Genomic DNA, 21,358 nt, shown 5'->3' with positions numbered 1-21,358 from the left:
AGTGAAAACAGTTCTATCTCATCCTGTAATCTGGCCATTCTTTTCCTCTCCAGGATCTATCACTCTTTCTTTTAACGTAGAGAGCCACTCTCACCCAAGTAAGTTCCCCCCACTAGTTTTTCTTCCTTTGAGGTGGATGACTATACCACCTCTTTCTTCTTTCCTCTTTTAGGCAATAAGTCTCTTGGCCTACTCCGAATGATACAAAGCTTAAGGAAAAGGGAAAATCTGTATCAAAAAGAGTTAATATGTACCTGAAACTTTCTCAAAATAGCATCCCCACCACAAAGGTTTCTAGAAGGCACATCCACATATAATATAATGCTTGTTTTCATTCAAGCTGATCTGGAAGTAGCTATATAAGACAATGCTGTTAGCTGTATTTCTGAACATAAAGTATATAAAAACAGTTTTCACCCAAATGGGACGGTTCTCCTTGCTCATCTTCCCTGTATTCTGAATTAGTCAGATTTTATACTGCCTATGTGTTAGTTCCCTTTCTTTCTTTAACTGTCTCTTTATTGTCTATGAGTAAATATTTTACTACAATAGTGGTTCCCCGACATTTTATCTTCATAAATAAGTCAAATAACTTCTATCTAAAAATAGGGGCAGAAAACAAACAGGCTTGGGAATCCAGTGACATTCTAATTCTTTGTCTGATACTAACTTTCTGGTTAATTTTGTGCCAGTCCCCTCACTTGCTAGTCGAAACACTGAGCGGTGACTCAGTGTTTCCCCTACAGCGCACCAGTTCTCGCAGCCACTTACCTCCTGAAGCTCTTGTTTGCTAAATGGAAAAGGTTAATCAAGATAATCTCTAGGGTCCATTTTAGCTTTGTAGTCTATGAGCTTGAAAATGTTTACCTCACTTTTTTTCCTCTAAATATTTATAAACCATGAGTTCCTAAAAATTAACTTGTTGCTGATATAAAGACCGTGGGCTTCATTAACTAGAAATATGCAAACCAGTATGTTTTTGCTTTTATTTTTTTCTCCCTTTCCCCTCCTTAATTTTGTGGGAAGAATTCCTTTACCACTCCCCCTTTCCTTCCTCTACGGAAAACTTAGCCACAGCAAGCATTCAATGAGTATTTGTTAATTATACCCCATTGATCTGCTTTTCTGTGCTTCTCTGAGATGAGGAAAAAAGGTGAAACTGTAAGTTTTTCCTGTTGGTTGCCTGTTGAAACGTGTGCTGAGGGAGGCTAAAGGCAGTTGCCCTTTCTGAGCCAGGCTGGAAGCCTTCAAATGCTGCTCTCTGAGCTCCACACTGGGGATTGTCTACCTCCAGTTCTTACAAGATTCATTTACCTGCAAGACTGGAAAATGCCAATATTCTAAAGGTTAATAGGCTGCCGTGACTTATGAAAACCATCCTGGCACCTCACAAAGTCAGTGATGAAGAAGGAACACTGAACAGAACGTACTGTACTATGGGGGAGGGGTCCCTAAACTGGGCTCTTCAGACCTAGTGGTACCGAGAGAACAGACTGACAAGGTGACAAGGCTGGGATTTGCCACAGGACATTCATGACTCATTTCTGGCAATTCAATAGCATCTAGTGGCTTGCCGTGGGGTTTTCTTTAATGATATGTAAATGACAGTAATACTCGGATTCCCTCCAGGGTCCTGGAAGTCGTCCACATTAAGGACTCCATTCTGGTGGCAGTTAGATACTGGGGATGGCTTCCTTCCCCTGAGGGACGTCCCAGAAGACTTTCTTCCAGTCACGACTGATCATTAGGGAAAACCCGGAGTCAGAATTCTCGGAGAGTGGCTGGGATTCCTGAGAGTACTAGAGCAGCTTTCGGGGCTCCGGGCTGAATTCTGCAGGCTGCTCATGACAGAAGCTGAGCCACCTTGATGGTGATTACCTGACGACAATTTCACAGGCTGTCAGTGTCCGTTGTGCCTGAGTGGCCCTGCTGAAGGGTAATAGGGTTTAATTGCTCTTTGGGGGGAGGATGTGGAGATGCTTGGGGGTGAAGCATGGGAGGGTATTTTATGTAGAGGTGTTAGATAGACATGGAGGAATCAAAATCTATATTCATCTGCACAGTGGGGTGGTACTGCTTCAAATAGCACCCTGAAGGTCCCAAAAGCATTTTAAAGCTAAATTTGAGAGTTGTAATGGGTTTTCTTCCTTCTTTCCTTCCTTCCTTCCTCTCTCTTTTTCCTTTCTTTTCTCTTCTCTTTTCTTTCCTTTTCTTTTCTTTTCTCTTTTCTTTTCTTTTCTTCTTTTCTTTACATTTGGGTGGTGTTTGTTGAAGATTTCTCCCTAGTAAGAGCTGAGAAGGATGCCTGCTTTGGCCATGCCCCATGATTCAGCCAAGAAAGGAGGCTGAGTGATCCTGCAACTATTTCTTTGTGCAACCTTTGGCATTCTGATCCATTTTAGCACACAAATGGAATGAATGTGGCAGTCTTATTTGTGTCCCTAGTGAATTTCTGTCTATTAGGAAAACAAATCATGCCCACCAAAGCACAAAATGAATGTAGCATGTGACATTGTCAGCAATCTCTATGTGGTCCTGTTCTAGAGGAGAACAGAGTGAGCCGAGGGATGTTTAGAGGCAGTCCTTTACTGTCAGATTCCTTGCATGAGTGTGTGTCTCCCCTCACTACCACAACTACAACATTAGTCTTCATGGTGGTTACATGGAGGCAAAGATTTTTCCTAGACCATGTGCGTTGCCCTGGAATGAGACTGGGCCACACCAACTTTTTCTCTTTGTTCTCTTCCTGTGCTGCTGTGACTGGTGGTGCAGGCTCTGGCAAGTCCAATTTGTTTATTCATTTTTCATTCTTAACTGAGTATTTGAAACTTAACTAAGGTTATGGGAAATGAGCCATACTTTCTGAGCACAAGTCCCTTTAGGACTAAGCTCTAGTCTGAGCTACTGAGGGCTGTGACATCCAGATGGATGCTGCTCTTGTCCAATGTCTAAGACAGTGCCTATGCATATAACATTTGAAATTGCTTAAGTGGCCACCAAAATCACTACTTGGTTAAAAAAATCAGAAAGAGCAATTTAATAAATATAAGAAATGCATCTATTACTTGTTTCATGTCTGTGAACAAGTGTGCATGTTCATTAGAAAGCTAAATTCACATCTACTCATCTATTTTACATACATTTTCCGATTCTTCATTTAAACTCCAACAAATACTGTTAAGTCTTTTGCACTATAATAATTTTGTCATTTGTCAAAAGCCTTCGTAACTTAAACTTTAGAAAAAAGTCTTTCAGGGAAGCAATGATAATGCTGTGAACAATTGAGCTGCTGCTTTAAGACATAAAATGCTACACGTAGCAACTGTGAGGCATTCCCCCATGACTTCATGGCTTTACACCAGCCAGACGACACGGAGATTAAGTTAGATGTGCTGTTCTGGGATATACCAAGAATATTGTCTAGGGGTTGCATTCAGAATACTATAAACATTTCTTCAAATTTAGAGTTCAGTTTTATGAGAAGGAGAAATCATATCTGAGATATAATTTAGGCCTCTCTGAATACAGTTGCTCATGCTCCACCCCATGAAATTGTAGTTGTCTTCATCGTCTTCATAACTTTGAGGGTAGTAAGATTGAGAGTCAATGCGTTTGGAGTTAGTTTCCCTCTATAAATCCATTTTCGAAGGAGTTGCTGCAAGGTGAGTGACATCAACACCATGTATGTCGCATATTTTGTTGTAAGTCCATTTTAAAACTTCTCAGTTGGCAAAGATTCCGATTTTTAAAATCTGAATACCAAGAGCCTTTGACTGATTTGATTCTAGCTGTTCGTTAAGCTCATTGGGTTCCTATACGTAACATGTATGTGTATGTGTGTATATGTATGTGTACATGTACAACTGTACACATTTTAGTTTTTATTATTATCCATTTTTTTGAAAGAGAGAGAGAGTGGGGGAAGGGCAGAGGGAGGGAGAGAGAGAGAATCTTAAACAGGCTCCATGCGCAGAGTCAGCCTGATGTGGGGCTTGATTCTGTGATCCTGGGATCAGGACCTGAGCTGAGATCAAAAGTTAGTTGCCCAACCGGATAAGCCACTCAGGCGCCCCTACACCTTACACTTTTAATGAATACCATCTATCCTGTAATTCTATAAAAAGCTTGTATATAAAGCTTCTTTTTATTTTGCAACTTTTATAACTTGAATATATGCTACAGGTATATCATTTATGAAGAACAATAAAACAAACATCTATGATCTCATTCTAAGAAATACAATTTCTTCCTACTCTCTCATAATCCAACCATTCTTCAGTTTTCAGGTCAAATGGCATTTTCCCAGCAAGGCATTTCCTCACCTACCAATGTAAATCAGTTCCTTTGCTATTTTTTGTAAAAACACATTCCTTCCACCCCCCCATACCACTTGCCACATTTTGTAATTTTGGATGTTTAATATGCGGTATTTTTCTTCTCCTCTGAAATGTATTCTTCCTGATAATAGAACTTGTGTCTGTTTTGTGCATTACTCTTTTGTTCATCTACTATTGTGGCTGACACATAGTAGATTTTCCATAAATATTTGGAAATTTATTGATAATTATTATTTTTTAATGTTTATTCATTATTGAGAGACAGAAAGAGACAGAGCATGAGCATGGGAGGGGCAGAGAAGGGGAGACATAGAATCCGAAGCAGGCTCCAGGCTCTGAGTTGTCAGCACAAAGCCCGATGCAGGGCTCGAACCCACAAACTGCGAGATCACCACCTGAGCCAAAGTCAGACGCTTTACCGACTGAGCCACCCAGGCGCCCCTATTGCTAATTATTTAATTGAGAATACACAAAGCTCTGAAAGTTAATAATTGTACAAAATCAGTTATTAGCAAATGCTTGGATACAGTGAGTTAAATTACAGATGCCTAAGATCACTCCATTTTTTGATGTGGAATGCCTGGTGTAATGGTAATTTTTAATCACAAAACGTGAACATTAGTGAGAAGCAGTATGAAAATTTACTCAATGCAAGAAAAACATATTGAACTTCCTCTATGTGTTCAATGAGAATATGTGTGTGTGTGTGTGTGTGTGTGTATGTATGTATTTATATATGTGTTTGTATATATATATATATATATGTATATATGTATGTGAGATACATGTGTAAACATGAAGAGAGAAACAGTATATTCAACACACAATTTTTTTGTGAAGAAGAAAAAAAAAGGAATTATTAAAAGCTAATAAAAGGACAAAAAAGAAAGAACCATCAGAGAGGTGGCAGGAAAAACAGAAATATGTACCAGAAGCCATGGGAGGAGAGTTTCATAGACAAAATGTTATTGGGGTTTTCTTCTAAATCTAGGTATTGAATTAATTAACAAATAAAACAAAGAGCAAAGAAAGAAAGGAAAATAACAGCCTTATTAATACTGAGACAAATGGGGTTCAAATGGATCTGCTAACAGGATCCTAGAAGTAAGCCCATTTACTGATGTGTCACACTCAATTCTATATCTGCATTGGCTGATGTGGCTATGTGAATGTATAAGACTTAGTGAAGGAGAAGCAGAGAACACACTCTCTCTGCAGGCAGATTCATTGCCAGGAAGAAGTAGGTGGGATGAGCCCAAGGTGCCTAGTTTTCTCTTCCAAATTTATGAGTCGGATAAGTCACATCACTTCCGCAATATCAGATCAAAGCGCAGACTTATATTAACTGAGCCCCCTTCGTAGGGCTCTTCATAGGAAGGAGATCTCAGTAATTGAAACAAAGTGTTTTCCACCTAACAAATTGTATTAGATATAAGAGAAGCATCATCTTTATAAGGAAAAAGACAAGGTTATCAGATTTAGAGGGTATAATTGATAAATATTGAGAATGTTTTAGTACAATGGCAATGGCTGGGACAAAGGCCAGATTAAACACATTAAGAAGCAAAACATTGGTGAAAAACTAAAAGCAAGTATTATCAATTGCTAATTCCAATCAAATAAAAGGACAAAATATATGTCTATTATGGTAGAATAATGTACAGATAGCAATGGATTTTTTCCCCAAGACAAGGAGAAGCTTTTCATCTCTGAAGCTGTCGGGGAACTTGATATTGGAGAATGAAAGATTAAGGATGCTAGAGATGTGGAAGAGCTGAAGGAGAAAAGGCTCAAAGAAATAAGGAGGCAATGAGGTCATGGGTACTTTGTCATCAATTCCTCATATGTAAATCAAATTCAAGATTTCACAAAAGCAAAACTTTTCACTGGCCCATTGGCTTTTGATAAATCCTACTTGTTCTCTCCTATTTGATTTGAATATCCTGCCAGGGAAAAAGCCTTTAAAAACAACACATTGACCTTTTACTAATTTCCATTTTTTTTTCCATGGATATATCTTCCTTAAGAAAACTGTTAAGGACGAGGGCCCAAGATGGAGGAGCAGCATGGAAGTTCTCTGCTTCTCTCATTCCTGAAATGCAGCTAGATCAGCAACAAACCATTTTGCACATGTAGAATATTGATCTGAAGATTAAACAACAATCTACATAATTTGAGTAATAGAATTTGGCAGGTACACAGTGTGGACAGGTGAACTGGGGGAGAGAGAAGCCATGGAGGGTAGAGAGCTGTTTTGCTTGTGGAAAGGGGAGAGAGACAGAGGGGAGAGTACAGGGAAATTACTCCCCCTGAAAGCTGCTGGGGAGAAAGAGAAAAAGAAAGAATGGAAACACCCACAAGGGTATGAGCAAGAAAGGGAGAAAGGAAGAAAGGAGAAAGGAGAGGGTTTCAATACCATTAGGAGTCTATAAACAGAGGAGCTCAGGGTTGGAAATTCTGCAGCTTGATACCTGGTGGTGCTCTGGTGGGAAGGACAAATCCCCAGGAATAGATGGTGAAGTCTGAGGGGTCCTTGGTCCACATGGAGAGAGGCGGTTCCCCTGCTGGGAGGACATTTGGTAAAGATCGAGCAGCCTCCCCATGGGAAAAGGTCCCAGGAGACCCCAGACAACAGCCACATTTGCTGGTGTTGGAAAAGGATGCTAGGGTGCAGTGAAGCCTGGTGAGAGTTTCATGTTGCGATTTGCCGTAGTCCATGAACTGCTGCTGCTACATGTTCCTGTGAACTTTTCCGGGGGCAGGCTGGCACGTAGATGCAGTCTCTGGGCCTCTGCAACAGTGTGGTTGTTTCAAGCATTCCCAGTGGAGAGCTGGCACCTGGCCATTGTTTGATGAGACCCTTCCCCAGAGGGTCAGAGTGGGCCCAAGCTACAGGGGCCTCAGATGTGAGTGGTTTTGGAAACAAAGCCCCAACTGAGATAAAATTTGGGACAGAGGTGCCACCTGGCAGGCTGACAGCTTGGTTGTGGACAGTGTAGAGGTGGAGAGTGGATGGAAGCCAGAGTCAAAGGACAGGTAGCTGATGGCTGATGAGTGAGAGCACAGAGTTATGATGCTAAATTCTGGAAAGCTGGGTGACTCCATTTTCACCTCTCCCACGCCTTGGCATACATGCATACAGGTGCCACAAGGATCTACCCCAGAGAGCTAAGTGGAAAATAGAGTCATTACACCAAGCCCCATCCAACTGTCCCAACCAAGCCCTGGAGGACAACCACAAGTCTCTCTACCTGCTTAGTGTACACACGATAAAGTGTTTCATAGTTTGACTTATAGGGGAAACTGGATGTACTTTCATTCATATTTCATTCTGTTTGCGGATATCTATTAATTTCCTTTTCTTTTTCTTTCCTTTTCTTATTTGTGGACACAGAAAGAAAAAAAATTATTTTCCGTTTTTATAAAAAAAGTATTTTTAAAATTTTTTTACTATATTTTTTAGTTTTTTGTAAATGCTTTAATTCTATTTTACTTTCTTCATTTCATTTTATTCTATTTTATTATGTATAATTTTTTGAATTTTTAAACGTTTTCGTACTTTTTTTCTTTTTTCTTTCTTTTCTTTCCCTTTTTTCTCTATTCTATCAAGCTTCTTTCAACAATCAGATCGAAACACACCTAGGATCTAGCTTCCTTTAGTTGATTTTTTGTGTTATTTTTAATTTTTAATTTTAACTTTTTATTTTATTAACTCTTTTACTTCCTCCAAAATGATGAAAAGCAGGAATTCACCCCCAAAAAAAGAACAGGAAGAGATGACATTCAGGGACTTAACTAGCACAGATATAAACAAGATGACTGAACTAGAATTTAGAATCATGATAATAAGAATACTAGCTGGGGTTGAAAAAAACATAGAATCCCTTTCTACAGAGATAAAAGATGTAAAATCTAATCAGGAATAAATTAAAAATGCTATAACCAAGATGCATCTTTAATGGATGCTGTGACAAAAAAGCATGGATGAAGCAGAGCAGTGGATCAATGATATAGAAGACAAAATTATGGAAAATAATGAAGCAGAAAAAAAGAGGGCAACTGCAGTAAAAGAACACAATATAAGAATTAGTTAACTCAGTGACTCGTTAAAAAGGAATAACATCTTAATCATAGGAGTCCCAGAAGATGAAGAGAGAGAAAAAGGGGTAGAAGATTTATGTGAGCAATTCATAGCAGAAAACTTTCCTAACCTGGGGAAAGACAGACATCAAAATCCAGGAAGCACAGAGAACTCCCATTAAATTCAACAAAAACCAACCATCAACAAAACATATCATAGTCACATCACAAAATACACAGACAGGGAAGGAATTCTGAAAGCAGCAAGGAAAAAAAGTCCTTAACCTACAAGGGAAGACAGATCAGGTTTGCAGCAGACCTATCCACAAAAACTTGACAGGCCAGAAAGGAGTGGCAGGATATATTCAATGTGCTGATCAGAAAAACATGCAGCCAAGAATTCTTTATCCAGCAGGGCTGTCATTCAAAATAGAAACTCCAACTCTACAGATAACACAATGGCAATAAATTCATATCATTCAGTACTCACTTTAAACGTCAATGGACTAAAAGCTCCAATCAAAAGACATAGGATAACAGAATGGATAAAAAATAAGATCCATCTATATTTTTACAAGAGACCCATTTTAGACCTAAAGACACCTTCAGATTGAAAGTAAGGGGATGGAGAGCTATCTATCAGGCTAATGGTCACCAAAAGAAAGTTGGAGTAACCATACTTATGTCAGATAATCTAGATTTTAAAATAAAGACTGTAACAAGAGATGAAGAAGAGCATTATACCATCATTAAGTGGTCTATCCACAAGAAGATCTAACAATTGTAAACATTTATGCACCAACGTGGCAGATTGCAAATATATAAATTAATCATAAACACAGAGAAAATAATTGACAATAATACCATAAAAACATAAAGAAACTCATTGACAATAATACCATAATAGTAGGGGACCACAACACCCCACTTACAGCAATAGACATATCATCTGAGCAGAAAATCAACAAGGAAACAATGGCTTTGAATGATACACTGGACTGGATGGACTTAACAGATATATTCAGAATATTTCATCCTAACACAATGGAGTACATATTCTTCTCAAGTGCACATGGAACACTCTCCAGAATTGATCACATCCTCGGACACATATCAACAAGTACAAAAAGATTGAAATCATACTGTGAATATTTTCAGACCACAAAGCTATGATTAGAAATCAATCACAAGAAAAAATTTGGAAAGACAACAAATACTTGGAGGTTAAAGAACATCCTACTAAAGAATGAATGGGTTAACCAAGACATTAAAGAGGAAATTAAAAAGTACACGGAAGCCAATGAAAATGATAACACCACCACCTAAACCTCTGAGACGTAGCAAAGGCAGTCATAAGGGGGAAGTATATAGCAATCCAGGCCTTCCTAAAAAAGGAAGAAAGGTCTTAGATACACAACCTAACCTTACACCTTAAAGAACTGGAAAAAAAACCAAAACCAACACAAGACACGAAATAATAAAGATTAGAGCAGAAATCAATGCTATTGAAACCAAAAACCAAAACAAACAAAACAAAACAAAAACAGTAGAACAGATCAATGAAACCAGGAACTGGTTCTTTGAAAGAATCAACAAAATTGATAAACCTCTAGACAGTTTGATCAAAAAGAAAAAGGGAAGAACCTAAATAAAATCAAGAATGAAAGAGGAGAGATCACAACCAATAGCAGAAATAAAAACAATAATAAGAGACTATTATGAGCAATTATATGCCAATAAAATGGGCAATCTGGAAGAAATGGACAAATTCCTAGAAACATATACCCTACCAAAACTGAAACAGGAAGAAATAGAAAATTTGAACAGACCCATAACCAGTAAGGAAATCGAATTAGCAATCAAAAATCTGCCAAAAAACAAGAGTCCAGGGCCAGATGGTTTTCCAGGGGAATTCTACCAAACATTTAAGGAAGAGTTAACACCTATTCTCTTGAAGGTGTTCCAAAAAATAGAAATGGAAGGAAAACTTTCAAACTCTTTTGATGAAGCCAGCATGACCTTGATTCCAAAACCAGACAGAGACCCCACTAAAAAGGAGAACTATAGACCAATTTCCCTGATGAACATGGATGTAAAATCCTCAACAAGGTATTAGCCAACCAGATCCAACAATACATTAAAAAAATTATTCACCATGACCAAGTGGGATTTATACCTGGGATGCAGGGCTGGTTCAATATCTGCAAAACAATTAACGTGATTCATCACATCAATAAAAGAAAGGACAAGAACCATATGATCCTCTCAATAGACGCAAAGAAAACATTTGACAAAATACAGCATCCTTTCTTGTTAAAAACCCTCAAGAATGTAGGGATAGAAGGAGCATACCTCAAGATCATAAAAGCCATATGTGAATGACCCAACGCTAATATCATCCTCAATGGGGAAAACTGAGAGCTTTCCCCCTAAGGTCAGGAACACGACAGGGATGTCCACTCTCGCCACTGTTATTCAACATAGTATTGGAAGTCTTAGCCTCTGCAATCAGACAACACAAAGAAATAAAAGGCATCCAAATCGGACAGGAGGAGGTCAAACTTTCACTCTTCGCAGATGACATGATACTCTATATGGAAAACCCAAAAGATTCCACCAAAAAAATGCTAGAATTGATTCATGAATTCAGCAAAGTTGCAGGATATAAAATCAACGCACAGAAATCAGTTGCGTTCCTATACACCAAAAATGAAGCAACAAAGAGAAATCAAGGAATCGATCCCATTTACAGTTGCACAAAAAACCCTAAAATACCTAGGAATAAACCTAACCAAAGAGGTGAAAAATGTATACACTGAAAACTATAGAAAGCTTATGAAAGCCATTGAAGAAGACACACACACACACACGTGCACACACACACACACAAACCAAAAAATATTCTATGCTCATGGATTGGAAGAACAAATATCGTTAATGTGTTGGTACTACCCAAAGCAATCTACATATTCAATTCAATACCTATCAAAATAACACCAGCATTCTTCACAGAGCTAGAACAAACAATCCTAAAATTTGTATGGAACCGAATAGCCAAAACAATCTTGAAAAAGTAAACCAAAGCAGGTGGCATCACAATCCCAGACTTCAAGCTGTATTACAAAGCTGTAATCATCAAGGCAGTATGGTACTGGCACAAGAACAGACAGCTCACTGGAACAGAATAAAGAACCCAGAAATGGACCCACAAAGTTATGGCCAACTAATCTTTGACAAGGCAGGAAAGAATGTCCAACGGAAAAAAGACAGTCTCTTCAGCAAATGGTGTTGGGAAAAACAGTGACATGTAGAAAAATGAACCTGGACCACGTTCTTACACGATACACAAAAATAAACTCAAAATGGATGAAAGACCTAAACATAAGACAGGAAGCCATCAAAATCCTAGAGGAGAAAGCAGGCAAAAACCTCTTTGACCTTGGCCTTAGCAAGTTCTTACTCAACATGTGTCTGGAGGCAAGGAAAACAAAAGCAAAAATTAACTATTGGGACCTCATCAAAATAAAATGCTTTTGTACAGCGAAGGAAACAATCAGCAAAACTAAAAGGCAACCAACAGAATGGGAAAAGATATTTGCCAATGACATATCAGATAAAGGGTTAATTCCCAAAATCTATAAAGAACTTATCAAACTCAACACCCACAAAACAAATAATCCAGTGATGAAATGGGCAAAAGACCTGAATAGAAAGTTTTCCAAAGAAGACATCCAGATGGCTAACAAACACATGAAAAAAAATGCTCAACGTCACTCAACATCAGGGAAATACAAATCAAAACCACAATGAGATACCACCTAACACCTTTCAGAATGGCTCACATTAACAACTCAGGCAATGACAGATGTTGGTGAGGATGCGGAGAAAGAGGATCTCTTTTGCATTGTTGGTGGGAATGCAAACTGGTGCAGCCACTTTGAAAAACAGTATGGAGGTTCCTCAAAAATTTAAAAATTGTACTACCCTGTGGCCTAGCAATTGCACTACTAGGTATTTATCCAAAGGATATGGGTGTGCTGTTTCGAAGGGGCACATGCACTCCAATGTTTACAGCAGCACTATCGACAATAGCCAAAGTATGGAAAGAGCCCAAATGTCCATCGACAGATGAATGGATAAAAAAGATGTGGTATATATAAACATGAAGTATTACTCAGCAATCAAAAAGAATGAAATCTTGCCTTTTGCAACAAAATGGATGGAACTAGAGTGTATTATGCTAAGCAAAATTAGTCAGAGAAAGAAAAATATCATATGACTTCACTCATATGAGGACTTTGAAATACAAAACAGATGAACATAAGGGAAGGGAAGCAAGAATAATATAAAATCAGGGAGGGGGACAAAACATAAGAGACTCTTAAATATAGAGAACGAACTGAGGGTTGATGCAGGGGTTGTGAGTGGGAGGACGTGCTAAATGGGCAAGGGGCATTAAGGAGGACACTTTTTGGGATGAGCACTGGGTGTTATATGTAGGGGACAAGTCACTGGATTCTATTCCTGAAATCATTATTGCTAACTAACTTGGATTTAAATTAAAAAAAAAAAAACTAAAAAAAAATAAGAAAGAATACTGCTAATTAAAATAAAATCTTATGTAAAATATACCATGTGTATATTTTTATATTAAGTAAGAATTTCTTGGGGCATCTGAGTGGCTCAGTCAGGTAAGCATCAGACCCTTGATATGGGCTCAGGTCGTGGTCTAACAGTTGTGAGATGGAGCCCTCCTGCTCTCACTTTTGGGCTCCAAGGAACCTGCTTGGAATTCTCTCTCTCCCTCTTTCTCTCTGCTCCTCCCCCGTCAAAAGAAATAAATAAACATTAAATAAAACAATTCCTTTAAAAATATTATTAGTGTGAATGATCTATGTTCCTTTGTCTCTATACACCATACTATCAATCTGTAAACAACAGGGAAAATTTTATAACTTGATCTTTTAGTGATGGAATTGTATAAATTGTCTGTGCTTCCACTTTTAATTCTAATGTAATGACTTTAGCCTGATATGGTGGTGCCAGCACCTAATAAATCTAGTTGGCACACAGAGGAAGTCATTTAGCATTTCTGGCCTCATTCACATCATGTAAGTACTCTGAGTCAAAGTTTCAACTTGATAAGTTGCTGTAGTTGCTTCTTGTTAAAAAAGAAAAACAAAATGTTTTCTTCATCCTTCATTGGTGAGGCCTGAGCCGTAGCCTCTGAAATCTACATTTCCTATGACGAGATTGACTATTTAGTCTCTTCTTAAGCACACATGTGAACTGAAAAGAAATGCTGTGAATGGACATGGATTTGTAGGCAGAACCATGTACAGTCTCTTCCAAACAGAGAGCCCTTTAAATAAATAGGCTCCTGGGTTTCCTCTGATTGCTAGGGGAAACACATGTAGGTAGGGTAGCCTCTATTGTTGCTACATTCTATTCTTGCTAACAAAAGCCATGTCTATTAGTTTCTTGAATAAGCTCTGGTATTTCACAAAAAAATGCATCCTTTGGCTTAGGTCATAAAAGACTTTCTTGGTGTATAGTGAAAGATACATTTACCAAGGTGTTTTATTACTCCACGGTTGGAATTAATCTCTCCCTGCTTTATGCTTCTTAGCACATTGTAAGTGTTTCTATTACAGCACTTATCACCATCTGCCTCCATTCAGAGCTGTTAATGTGTATTTTTAGATTATGAGCTCCTGAAGGGCAAGGACCATACCTTTCTCATTTTATCTCTCCATTAAGGCTATATGCAGTGACTTGTATTTAGTTGGTACTAAATAAATGCTTATTAAATTGAGTAGGTGACCAAATACATAGAAATAGACTGCTGTTATTCAAAAGGAATGTTTTATTTTAAAATCTTGGTTGCCAGGGCGCTTGGGTGGCTCAGTCGGTTATGTGTCTGATGTTGGCTTAGGTCATGATCTGGTGATTCATGAGTTTGAATCTTGAGTCGGGCTCTGTGCAGACAGCATAGAGCCTGGAGCCTGATTCAGGTTCTGTGTCTCCCTCTATCTCTGCCCCTCTCCTTCTCTCTCTCTCTCTCTCTCTCAAAAATAAATAAACATTAAAAATTAAAAAAATAAAATAAAATCTTGGTGGCCAGGAAAATTTGGAAAAAAAAAACAGGCTTAAATATTACGGGGACTTTGATAGAGAAAACCACTCTCTTGGTCAGTTTTTCTTGGTGTCACATTTTAATATGCATTAGTGTATGTTATTTATATGCTCTGTTAGTCAGGGTTCTCCAGAGAAACAGAACCAATAGGAGATGATAGATAGATAGATAGATAGAAAAATAGGAATTTGTTGTGAGGGATGGGCTCATGTGATTATGGAGGCTAGGACATCCCACAATCTGTCATCTGCAAGTTGAAGGCCCAGAAAAATGGGTGGTGCAGTTCTAGGCCAAATCTGACTGTCTGAGAGCCTGGAGAGCCACTGGTGGAAGTTCTAGTCTGAGTCCAAAGACCTGAGAACCAGGAGTGCTAATGTCCAAAGGCAGGATGAAATGTAAGTCCAGCTCAAGTAAGACAACAAATCTGTTCTTCCTCCACATTTTCATTCTATTTAGGCCCTCAAGGGATTAGGTGATATGCACCCACATTAGTGAGGTCAATCTTTTTCACTCAATCTACTGATTCAAATCCTAATCTTTTCTAGTGATACCCTCACAGACACACAGAGATATAATGTTTTAACAGCTGTCAGGGCATCCCTTAGCCCAGTAAGGTTGACACATAAAGTTAGTCATCACACATGTAGTATGGCATAAAGGCTTTGGAGTCAGACAACCCTGAAATAATATCCCTTTCATTATCTTACTAGATAGGCAATCCCATATGATTTACCTAACTTCTGGGAGCCACAGTTTCCTAACTATAAAATGGAAACAATAATATCACTGTCATAGAATTATTGTGAAACTCAAATAGGCTATGTATGGAAATCAGGTTGCATATTCTGGGAGCTAAATAAACAGAATTACCTTCCATTTCCTTTGTTCTTTCTCTTCTTTATTCTAAATTTTTTCTATTGAAAAATGAATAAAATTTTTGGTGAATTATGATCTTATATGTGGGAGGGTTTTATTCAATAATGATGTCTTGAACACTGACTATGTTAATGGCTGGGCTAAGCACTGTAAGCACATCTTGCAACACTCACAGTCATAAGTGCAATAGTCACTTAGGAAGATAAAGTCAATGAAATGCTATCTTACAAAAGAGTTGTATTTTGGGCACCGCAAGAGTGGAGAGGATGAAAATCCACTCTAGCCTGTGGTCTCAGAAAAGGCTTCTGGAGATGGTGATGTCTGAGACTCTCTTAGACACATGAATAAAGTTAGTTAGAGGAGGAGAAGTGGGAGGGACAGACATTTCAGGCAAAAGGAAATAGCATGAACCAGGGCAGAATCAGTATAAACCATGCTCTATGTTGTAACCTACTACAATGTAAAGGTGGAGAGATGGCAAGAGAAGAATCTACAGAGTTAGGGATGGTTCTTGGAGATCTTGATTTTGAGGAGCTTTGCCATTATTCTGTACGCCAGTGATTTTTAACTTACTTTAAACAAAAAACACCTTTCTTTTTTCCCTCAGTGGAAGCCTAAGGGAATCTCATGTAATAATAGAGAGTAAGGTAACTCACGTTATTCCAGGTAGGATTTACCAATCCCTCCTCCCCCACAGGGACCATTGAAACAATTCTAAGGAAACCTGAGAATTAGGAACCTAGTTTGAAAACCATTGCTGCAGAGGATGAAGTATGGCTGGAGAGTTTTAAGCAGGTTGTAGAATGAAATGGAAGTAGGAATACCAGTCTTTAGGGCACTGAACTTCAGTTTTGAACTCTGCAAATGATCTTTACTTGATATCAAAGGTCTCACTTCAGTTGTTATGGATTCTTTTGAGGTGGAACCTTTTGAGGTCTTTGTGAATGGAGAGATTCATTCCATATATCAGGCACTTTGGTTGGTTGGAGTGGTTTCCTATCTGGCTACTATTTTAGGTCTCATTGATAAGTTCCATGCCAGGTTTTGAAGGCACTATATATACACAGTATCTACTTTCAGAGAGCTCACAGTCTAGGGAAGGTAACAGGATATAAATTAGACAATTTAGTAATTAGAAAAAATAGATCAATTAGTAATTATATGTCATAGTGATTAATATAATAATGTCAGTTTATTTGCATACGGTGGAAGCCCCTCTGACAAGAAGTGGTAATGGATTGAAACCTGAGACTGAGAGAAAATAGACAGGGAGACATGGGAGAAGACTCGTATGGGCAGGTAAATAGTGACCAAGGGAAGAGCATCAGCACTTACAAGCAGGGCGTGTTTGGAGGACCTCAGCTAGAGCAGTCTTGCACGTGGATATTGTGTGTCAGATGTGTCAGTCAGGGCCCAGGCAGGAATTAGAAATAAAGAAATTACAAAATATGCAATAAGGAATTTATCACAAGAATTAGACCCTACACAAATATAGGAAGTGGAGAAGTAAAACAGTTCAAAAAGTAGAGTTGAAGAACCAGAAAAATGTCCCCTGACCACACCTAGTATGGAGCTGGCAAAAAAAAAAAAAAAATATGTGAGAAAGGAAAAGCTTCTGAAGTAGAACTGCAAAAGAAGGCTTGCATAAAAGTCTATGGAAATTTGTTAATCTTGGTGACCACCACCTCTGTGAGTTTGCAATATAGAGTCTGCTCATTGGCTTGAGGCCTCTGTCACTTAGCATGTTTGGCAATCAGGAAGAAAAGCTGGAAGTGGAATGGAAAGAGACCAAACTGGAACTTTCCAGCACATATGCGTTGTCTCATCATCTCTAAACAATGACCTTCCCAATGTAATGGTGACTCCTTCACTTCTGCCTCCCAAATCTCTTACAATCTCACTTTTGGTTAATTCTAACCTCAGACTCCGTAGGAAAGGGGGTTCTAGGGAATAGTTCCTAGTGTAACCAATTTGACAAAAAAAATCTAACCCATCAGAATTTGTGATATACAACTCTTGAAAAATTAACATTTAACTGCCATATATAGCCTTTAATCAAGACAATTATATCATATTTGCATTTAGACTATGAAAGAGGAATTGTCAGGGCCTGGGGTTCAAGGTGGAGAGGTCATATCTTAAAGCAATGAGGGTGATATGAAGCTGTTGAACTTGCCTGAATGAGAGAAGATAAGGACCCGATATGAAGCACTAATAATAGTCAGAGAGAAAGAGGAAATTGGGATGATACTCATGTTTTTGGTTTTGGACATTATGCAGATGATGATAGGATGATGACAGATGCAGATATTACATTGGGAATGTAGGAGGAACTGGTTCATAAAGAAGAGAGTTAAGGCCGTTCATTTTGGTTATAGTGAGTTTGACAACACCTATGACTTGGTAAGTAGTAAGAAGTTAGAAATACAACTACAGAACTTGGAGAGGTGACTTAGATTAAAGGTATAGATTCATTAGCTGTCAGCATAGAGGTGGTGGTTAAAGTAATAATTGGGATCAGCTATGGAGAGTGCATAGCACAAGAAACCCAAGGCTAACACCAACATTTAAGGACAATATGGAGGAAGGAGGGCCAGCAGGTAGGAAAGGAATGGGTGGAGTCCTGGGAATAGAAGCAAGAATCTGATAGCTTGGAAGCCAAGGTAGAAGAATATTTCCAAATGGAGGGAACATTCACTATGTTCAACTAGACACAGAGATAATATTAAGAAAAAAAGCATTGAGAAATACTTGTTTTTCAGTGAAGTCATGAAAGTAGAGCTTGGTTTAAGGATGAGGGATGATGAGAAAATGGAAATAGTCAACGTAGGTTGAATTTGGGGTATGAATTAGAGAGAGGAAAATAATGCTAAGGAAAAGTGTAGTAAGTAAATTTGAAGTTTTATGTTAGTAACTTAAAACTGTATCTTGTCACTATCGCATGTATTCCTTAGTCGTGTATTATTTATTCTATGTGTATGATCTGCATTAACTGAACCAGGCTTCAAGGAATAGGGCAATGATGCTAACTGATTGATTGGATTGAAATTGGATACTGATGAACATTTTCTTCCATACATAGAAAGGGTAAAATGAAAAAGCTACTTTTAGAAAGTAAAATGTGATATCTGAATTTAGCCTAACTCTTTCTGGTACAGGAGGATAGTGCCAAAGTGCTTTAAAAATATTTATTTAGTAGAGAGCTTGAGGCTACATTATCATCAAATTTTCAACCTCCTATGGTTGGACACGCTTTTTTATTTGACTCTTTATTATGGATGATGATTGAAGATAATTTTATATGAATATTACAAACATGGAAATGAGCAAGAAACCAAATGTTTTCCCACTTAGGTCTTACAGGGCATGAGCTATTTACTATTTTATAGCTACAGATTGAAGTCTCCTGTCCATGTTGACAATGTTCAGCCTATTGGCAAGCCTACATTTTCTAACGTCTCAAATTTGAGCAGAAGTGTGTAGTGCTCGTGGCCCCAGAAGCACATATGCAGAAACATTTTTCTCTGATAAAACATGACTTTTATTCCCACTAAGCTTGAGAGGCTCCACGCTGCCAGATGCAGAGCCCAATGTGGAGCTTGAACCCACAAACTGTGAGATGATGATCTCGATATTGTTATGTACAGCTCCCATGTAAAGAATTACTTATAGCTATTGTGAAGCCAAATTCTTCCCTCATACATATCATCTCATGGAAGAGCAATTCAAATCCTATCACAGCCAATTCCAAGGAGATGCTTATTTTGTCTTGTTGAAAATAGATTCACATTTTTCCTTGAATTAGATGAACTCTTGGCTGAAGTTGATATGGAGATTTCAGATGGGATAGAGTTTGGCCAGATTTTGGCTCTTGTAATTATATTGAAAGTTAATCCAGAAACCTCAACATGGAGAAAAATCTCAAAGAATATGTTTTTAAAAGCCACTTTTAATAAAATAGCTCTTTCTCAGTGAACCTAAATAGGATTTCTTAACCTTTTTTCAGACTGTTTAGTAAACAAGCTTGTTCTGTAGGAATGTGCTTTTCTTTACCTGAATTCCAAATATGTTTATGTTTGGCCAGATGTTAGTTAATTGAAACTAATTACATTTCCAGAGTAATCCTAGCATCTGGAGTCAGTCAGGCTGTAAAGTAAAGCTGAACTGAAGCATGGTGTTGTCCCTGCCTTTCTCCAGCTGCTGCTGGAAAGGAAAGATTGGTGATATAAGCACTTTTAAGTCAAATAATCCAATTCAGTGCATTTATTTTATTTTAATTCTTTTGTAAGTAGCAAGTAACATCCTGCATGGTTATTGCTAAGCAGGGTTACCATGTTTAGGCTAAAGAAAAAAGTCCTGATAACATAGGAATGAAAAGCAGCGTAGAAATTGTGAATTGCTTTTTACTATGCTGAATATTTTGTTGGTGCTCTGCTTGCATACACATTAGTGCCTAAGACGTTTTCTCCTGTGGTTGGAGTTCTAAGCCATTACCACCACACTTTGCATTCCAGAAAGGAGGTTTAGGATTTTAAGTCATGAATTTTGCTTAACAATGTCTTAATGAAGAGACAGGAAAGATTTTAAATTGCCCAGTTTTTAAATTGCTTGTTGTTTTCATTAACTTTCAAAAGGCTGAAGGGAGTTTTTAGTGGCTCTTAATTATTGATGATTCTCTTGTGAGTTCATTATTTTGTGAAAGAGCCTTGTCAGAGACACGCTGTGGTTTTTGCCACCTTGGGCAGCAGACTGACAAGTGATAGAAAATAGCTGTCCCCATGACGGGACTGTGTTCTTTCTGAGATCAGGTGATAAGGTATTGGACTTTAAACCACCTTAAACACCTAAGTCCCAATGCAAACATTCATCCAACAGTGAGTAAATGAATGAATGAATGAAGTAGTTACTATGCCATCTTATGATATACCTGAATATGACAATGCTGAGAAGCTTGTGAAACTTCTAGAGATACAATGACTTTTGCTAAGTCTTTTCTGTCCATCCATACCCATCATTGGAACTGCTAGTGAATTGTAGAGGGAAGCAGAACTCCCCAGTAAGAAGGAAAGCATGAGCTCACAGGAGAGGCTGAGTCTGAAAAAAAATGTTTTTGAGGTTTGTTCACAAAGAGGCAAAATTTATATACAGGAGAAGACTAAGATGAAATATTATCTGGGATATAGATTTATTTATAGTGCTAGTAGAAAGTTTAAGATGACCATATTATTAAGAGAAGGTATTGGTAGATGTTGGTATGGACAGGTGATTTGGGAAATAAAAATTCAATTATGAGTTGTACTAGTAAGCATTTTAACCATTAGAAGGCCATTTAAATTGATGACTGTATAGAGAGACAGCATGGCACATCTCCATCATTTTGAGAAAAAGATGGGGTAACTACTATTAGTAATACAGTAAATTGCTGACATGTCTGCATTCCAATATGCAAAACACCTTCTGTGGAATAATAATACAATATCTACATTGATTTGGCCATTTATTTTATATAGCCATAACATTTTTTGGCAGCGAGCATATCCAGCATGGCCTAGCTCCTTGTGATTATTAGAAGCTGGAAAGAATTCATGGCATATGAATCTACTTCTGTTTCTATTCTTAGTAAAATTTCAAATTATTGATTTTTAAAAGATGCCCAAGTACATTCCCTCAGGCCAAATACAAAGGGTTTCAGAGGGGAAATCTTGAGTTCCTTTCATTTGCTTCTTTACCTATAATTTCTCTGAAACAGCAAACTTCCCAATTCACCTTTATATTCAGTGGGTCATTTACTTAAAATAAAACAAATAAAAACCCCCAAAAGACTCTACTTTCCTTCCAGAGGCATGTGAGGGTTGTGAAATATAATTTTAAGTTCGTCCATCTATATGTCAAACATGAGTTGAATTCCTTCCATATGGGAGACACTCTG

The sequence above is a fragment of the Lynx rufus genome, unplaced genomic scaffold (genome assembly GCF_022079265.1).
Source record: "Lynx rufus isolate CCGP_SWC_20201006 ecotype Redwood Valley unplaced genomic scaffold, mLynRuf1.p SCAF_2, whole genome shotgun sequence".
Taxonomy (NCBI): Eukaryota; Metazoa; Chordata; class Mammalia; order Carnivora; family Felidae; genus Lynx; species Lynx rufus.
Note: the sequence above shows the minus strand (reverse complement) of the source record.